A 6,796-nucleotide genomic window follows, 5' to 3' on the forward strand; every position below is an offset into this window, starting at 1 on the left:
CCTTGTGACTGCATGCTGTAGTCATACAGCAGAGAAACAGGCTCTTCAGCCCATCTAGTCTGTACTGAACCATTAGTCTACTTAGTACCATTGACCTGTACCAAGACCATAGCCCTCAATACCCCTCCCATCCATGTATCAAATCAAATCTCTCTTAAATGTTGAAATTAGCGCCACATCCACCACTTGCTCTTCCACACTCTCACCAGCCTCTGAGTGACAAAGTTCCTCCTCACGTTCCCCTTAAACATTTCACCCTTAACCTAGTTGTAGTCTCACCCAATCTCAGTGGAAAAAGCCTGCTTGCATTTACCCTATCTATACCCCTCTATTTTGTATATCTCTATCAAATCTCCCCTCAATCTTCTAAGCTCTGAGGAACAAAGTCCTAACTGATCCAACCTTTCCCTAAAACTCAGGTCCTTGAATCCTGGCAACATCATTGTAAATATTCTCTGTATCTTCCAATCTTATTTACATCATTCCTGCAGGAAGATAACCAAAACTGGACACAATATTCCAAATTAGGCCTCACCAACACCTTATACAATTAAACATAACATCACAACTCCTGTATTCAATACATTAATTTATGAAGGCCAACGTGCCAGTAGCTTTCTTTAAAACCTTATCTACCCATGGTGCCATTTTCAAGGAATTATGCATCTGTATTCCCAGATCCCTCTTACACTTACTGTGTAAGACCTACCCTGTTTGGTCCTCTCAAAGTGCAACATTTCACACTTGCCTGTATTAATTCCATCTGCCATTTTTTTAGATTCCACTGCAAGCTTTGATCTGAACCAGCTGGAAAAATGCTGTCCGCTCTCCAATACACTCCAAATCCTGGCGTCATCCGCAAATTTACTGATCTAGTTTACCGCATTATCATCCAGATCATTGGTATAGATGACAAACAATAATGGACCCAGCACTGATCCCTGAAGCACACCACTAGTCACCATCCTCCAGTCAGAGATGCAACCATCAACAACCACTCTCCAGCTTCTTTTGCAAAGCCAATGTTTAATCCAATTTACTACCTCATCATGAATGCCAAGTGATTGAACCTTCTTGACCAACATCCCATGTAGGACCTTGCCAAAGACCATACTAAAGACCATGCAGCCAACATCCACTGCCTTGCCTTCATCAAATTTTCTGGTAACTTCTGATATCAGGCTCACAGGCCTATAATTTCTTGGCTTATTCTTAGAGCTTTTCTTGAACAATGGAACCTCCAATCCTCCGGCACCTTACTTGTAGCTAAGGATGTTATACGTATCTCTACTAGGGGCCCTGAATTTCTGCAATAACTTTCCACAGAGTCCAAAGGAACAAGTTGTCAAACTCTGAGGATTTATTCCCTCTAATTTGCCTCAAGATAGCAAGAACATCCACCTCTGTAATCTGTATGGGACTCATGACCTTGCTGCCTCATTGCCTTACATCTGCAGAATCTGTGTCCATCTCCTGAGTAAATACAGATGCAAAAAAAAATCCATTTCCTATCGGCCCCGTCTCTTTTGGCTCCATGTGATCTTCCAGAGGACCAATTTTGTCCCTTGCAATCTTTTGCTGTTAACATATCTGTAAAACTCCTTAGGCGTCTTCTCTGTCTGCTAGAGCAACCTCATGCCTTTTTTTTTAGCCCTCCTGATTTTCTTCTTCAGTGCTCTCTTGCATTTCTACTCAATTGCCTGATTTGTTCCTGTCTGCCTATACCTGTTATGCATCTCCTTCTTTTTCTTAACCAGGGCCTCAATCTGTCTTGAAAACCAAGGTTCCCTAAACCTGTCATCCTTGCCTTTTATTCTGACAGGAACAAACAAACTCTGTACAATGAAAATTTTCACTTTTAAAGCCCTCTCACTTACCAAGTACACCTTTGTCAGAAAACAACCTTTCTCAATCCATACTTGCCAGATCCTTTCTGATACCATCAAAATAGGCCTGTCTCCAATTCAGAATCTCAACTCACAGACCAGACCTATCCTTTTCCATAATTACATTGAAACTAATGTAATTATGCTCACTAGATGCCAACTGTTACCCTACACAAATTTCTTGGCCACCTGCACTGTCTCATACCCTGGGGGTAACATTTATAGTAACTTGACTTTTCATTTCATTATTTTTGAAACCATTTTGCTTTAGACAAGAGAAAATCTGCAGATGCTGGAAGTCCAACACATACACACACACACACACACACAAAAATACATACAGTTGATGTTTCAGGCCGGGACCCTTCATCACATACTCTTTTTTTTACATGTGCCAAAGACTTTTGCACAGTACTATATGTAAAACAACAATTTTGCAATATGAGTCTTACTAAAGTCTTTAACCTTGTGAGACAAGACCTTAACTCCCATTCCTCTTCAAACTTGACTGCTGGAAAAATCTATCTTCCCCCTTTCATCTTCCCGTATGATGGTATCCAGGCCAAGATTTTTACCAAGTGTTCAACCCCAATGTAGACAGATAACAGCAAGGCTGCCACAACTCTTTTCTCAATATTTTTCTGAGAAACATTGACTCCATCTCCAACAAGCTTCCTGCTGGACTGGAACTAATTTACAGGACAAATAGGACACTGTTCAAATCATATTACATCCACTCCAGAACCAAATTCAAATATCCGGCTACAGTACACAAATGGTTCACTGGGTCTCACATTTACTATCATCCACCAGCCTGCCCCCAGCTCTATTTTCAAAATTGCCCTCTGCTGACGAACATCCAGAGTACATTCCTTGATATATATTTTGGAGTCACCTTCCATTGGTGACAAAAGTCACCACCACCATCTGTATGTTTATGCAGCCATTGACCATCTGAGGAAAAGACTGAAGATGAGAATTTCAAATATAATGCAGAATTCATGATTCCCCAGGCAGCAGAGATCCTTGCCTTCCTGTATAGAACATACAATACAACAAAGGAACAGGCTCTTTGGTCCACAATGTTGAGTCAAACCAAATAAATTAGTTATCAAGTGGCCAACTAAACTAATCCATTATGCCTACACAATGCCCATAACTCTCTTACTTTCCTCACATTCATGTACCTATCTAAACATCTCCTAAAAGTCCTAAATGTATCTGCTTCTACCACCCACCCCAGGCAGCCCATTCCAGGCACCCACAGTTCTGTGTAAACACACTTGCCTTTCACATCTCCTTTAAAATTACCCCCTCTCATCTTAATTGCATTTCCTCTGGTTTTAGATAATTTCGACTCTGGGGAAAAAGGTACTATCTGACCAGCCAATCTATGCCTCTCATAATCTTATAAACCTCCACCACTCCAGAGAAAACAATCCAAATTTGTCCAACCTCTTGATATAGCACATGCCCTCTAATCCAGGCAGCATCCTGATAAACCTCTTCTGCCCCCTATCCAAAGCCTCAATGTCCTTTATAATGGGGCAGCCAGAACTGTATGCAATCCTCCAGATGTGGCCTAGCTAGAGTTTTATAAAGGTGCAACATGTCTCCTGACTCTTGAACTCAGTGCCTCATCTAATAAAGGCAAGCATGCCAAATGTCTGCTTAACCATCTTATCAACCTGTGTAGCCACTTTTAGTGAGCTATGAATTTGGACCCCAAGATCCCTCTGCTCTTCAACATTGTTAAGGGTCTTGCCCGTTTAGTTACATTTGACCTGCCAAGTTGCAACACTTCACATTTGGCTGGGTTAAACTCCATCTGTCATTTCTCCACACAGATCTGCAATTGATCTATATCCCACTATATATTTTTGCCAGTCATCTCTGCTATTCATAATACCACCAATCTTTATATCATCTGCAAATTTACCAACCCAGCCATCTACGTTTTCATCCAGATCATTTATATACTTCACAAACAGCAGAGGTCCCAGTGGAGATCCGTGCAGAACACCATATCATAAGCTCCAGCTAGGACAATTCCCTTTCACCATCACCTTCTCTCTTCCATGGACAAGCTAGTTCTGAACCCAAGTGGCTAATTCACCTTGCATCTTAATCTTCTGGGCGAGCTGCTGCAAGGTTCCAGCACTCTCTTCACTTGCTTCTCTTAATAACCTGGGGTTTTCCCCATCAGGCCTCGGGGACCTGTCCACCTTAATGCTCTTTAAGAAACCCAACCTATCCTCATCCTTTACTTAGAAATACACTAGCATATTAATACTCTTGCCACTGATCTCCCTATCCTCCATGTCCTTCTCCTTGGTAAATACTGATGTAAAATACTCATTAAGAGCCTCACCCATATCCTCCACCTCCAAGCAAATGTTCCCCCCCCCCCTTATCCTTACCCTCTCCCTAGTTATCCTCTTGCTCCTGATTTATATATAGAATGCCTTGGGATTCTCCTTAATCCTACTTGCCGAGGGCTTTTCATGGTCCATCCTGGCTTTCCTAATTCCCTTCATGAGTTCTTTTCTGGATTCTTTATAATCCTTATGTGCTCTGCTTGATACTGGCCTCCTAAGCTTTACATACTTCTTCTTGACTAAATTCATCACCTCCCTTCACATCCAAGTTTCTCTTACCTTGCCATGCTCGTCCTTCCTTCTCCCTGGAGCCTACCTGTTCTGTACTCTGTGCAGTTGGTCTTTAAACACCTTCCACTTGTCAAATGTGGACTTGCCCAAAAACAGCTGTTCCCAGTTAACTCTCCCTAGTTTCAGCCTAATGCTCTTGTAACTTGCCCTGCTCGAGTCCAATATTCTCCTGCAATGTCATTATCTATAGCACCCTTAGGCTTAATGAGTTATGGTCTTTGTTCCCTAACTGCTGACCCATTTCCCAGCACCAGATCCAGTACAGCCCTTCCTATTGCTGGACTACCTACATATTGATTTAAGAAACTCTCCTGGATGCACCTAACAAACTTTACCTCATTTAAAACCACTTGCACTCAGAAGTTCCCAGTTGATATTAGGGAAGTTGAAGTCCCCCATAACAACAATCCTATTGTCTTTACACAGATATGCCTGAATATCTGTTCCTCAATGTCCCTGTGGCTTTTGGGGGTTCAACCCCTATGGTAAACTATGTATACCTGTCTGGACACGCCCCCCCCTTGCTGACTGCTCCTGTGGCTCCTCCCACAGACCCCTGTATATAAAGGTGATTGGATGCACTGCTCCTCCCTCAGTCTCGACATGGTCATGGTCTCTTTTTCGCTGTTATTAAAAGCCTATCGTTCACTTCCAGTCTCCTAGAGTTATTGATGGTGCATCAACCCCCATCAGAGTGACTGCACCCTTCCTATTCTTGAGTTCTACCATATATATTCAATGGACAAGTCCTCTCTGTATTGTCCCTGATTAGTAGTGCAACACCCCCACCCCTTTTGCTTCTTTCTCAATCTTTTCTAAAACATCGAAACCCTGTAAAATTAAGCACCCATTCCGTCCCACTCGCACCAAGTCTCTGTAATGGCCACAACATCATAGCTCCACGTACTGATCATGATCTAAGTTCATCACCATAATGCACCTAACATTCAAATACACATGCTTCAAACTATCTGTCCTTTCATATCTATTAATTTGCTCCTGTCCATTTTTACTGGCCTAGCCATCCCTCCATTTTCTGACAGTGCTCTGGTTCCCAACCCTCTGCCAAACTAGTTTCAATCATCTCAAGCATCCCTAGCATACCTCCTGGCCTGGATGTTGGTTCGCTTCCAGTTTACATGCAACCCATTACTCTTGTACAGGTCACCCCTGCACCAGAAGTTTCAATGATTCAAGAACCTGAAACCCTGCCCCCTGCACCAGTTCCTCAGCCACTCATTCATTAGTACTATAATCCTATTTCTGCCATGACACTGGGAGTACTCCAGAGTTTATACCTTGGAGGTCCTGCTCTTCAGCTTGTTTCCTAACTCCCTATACTCTGTACCTTTTCTCCCTTTCTATCCATGTCATTGGTGCCCATGTGCACCACCACTTCTGGCTGCTCATCCTCCCCCTTGAAAATAGTCTGCAGTCACTCTAAGGCATCCTGTAACCTAGCACCTGGGAGGCAACACACTGTCCTGGCTTCTCTTTCTCAGCCACAGAATCCCCTGAACTATCGAGTCTCCTATCACTATTGCTCTGCCTGTCCTTACCCTTCCCAGTTGAGCCTCAGAGCTGACCATAGTACCATTGGCCTGGGTCCTGCTGCTCCACCCTAATAGGCCCTAATACCCCTCAGCAGTATGCAAAAGCATATACTTGTTGCTGAGGGGAATGGCAATGGGGGAGCTGTGCACTGACTGCTTAGTCTTCGGCTGGTGGTCACCCACCTTCTACCTGAAGTCTCGTGAAAGCTTTATCTATGAGGTATTCAGCATCTCAGATGGCTCCAGCTCCAGTTCCTTGGCCTTATCAGCCAGGAGCTGAGGTTGGGTGCACTCTCTGCAGATATAGTTATCAGGAAGATTGTCAGCTACCCTGAAATCCCACATTTTACAGGAGCATTCCACCACCTTAACCATTCTGCCTATACTTGAACTAAGGACTAAGGATTTACAGACAACATTTTAAAAAGTTTCTTCTGTTCTTACCCATGCCTTCTCCCTGAAACCTTTTGAGTTTTGCACTCATCTAAGTCACTTTCTCAGCCTTTTCTTACGGAGCTTGGGCTCCAACTTCTCAAGCCCAAGTTCCACAAAGAAAACAATTCAGCATCCTTAGTCTCCACCCGTTCAGAATCAAGTTTGTTATCACTGGCATGTGTCGTGAAATTTGTTCATTTCTCGCCAAAGCCTGACCACTCTAACACTGCTCCACTCCAACAATGGCAACTTC

Source organism: Hypanus sabinus, chromosome 8, assembly GCF_030144855.1.
Source record: "Hypanus sabinus isolate sHypSab1 chromosome 8, sHypSab1.hap1, whole genome shotgun sequence".
Lineage (NCBI taxonomy): Eukaryota > Metazoa > Chordata > Chondrichthyes > Myliobatiformes > Dasyatidae > Hypanus > Hypanus sabinus.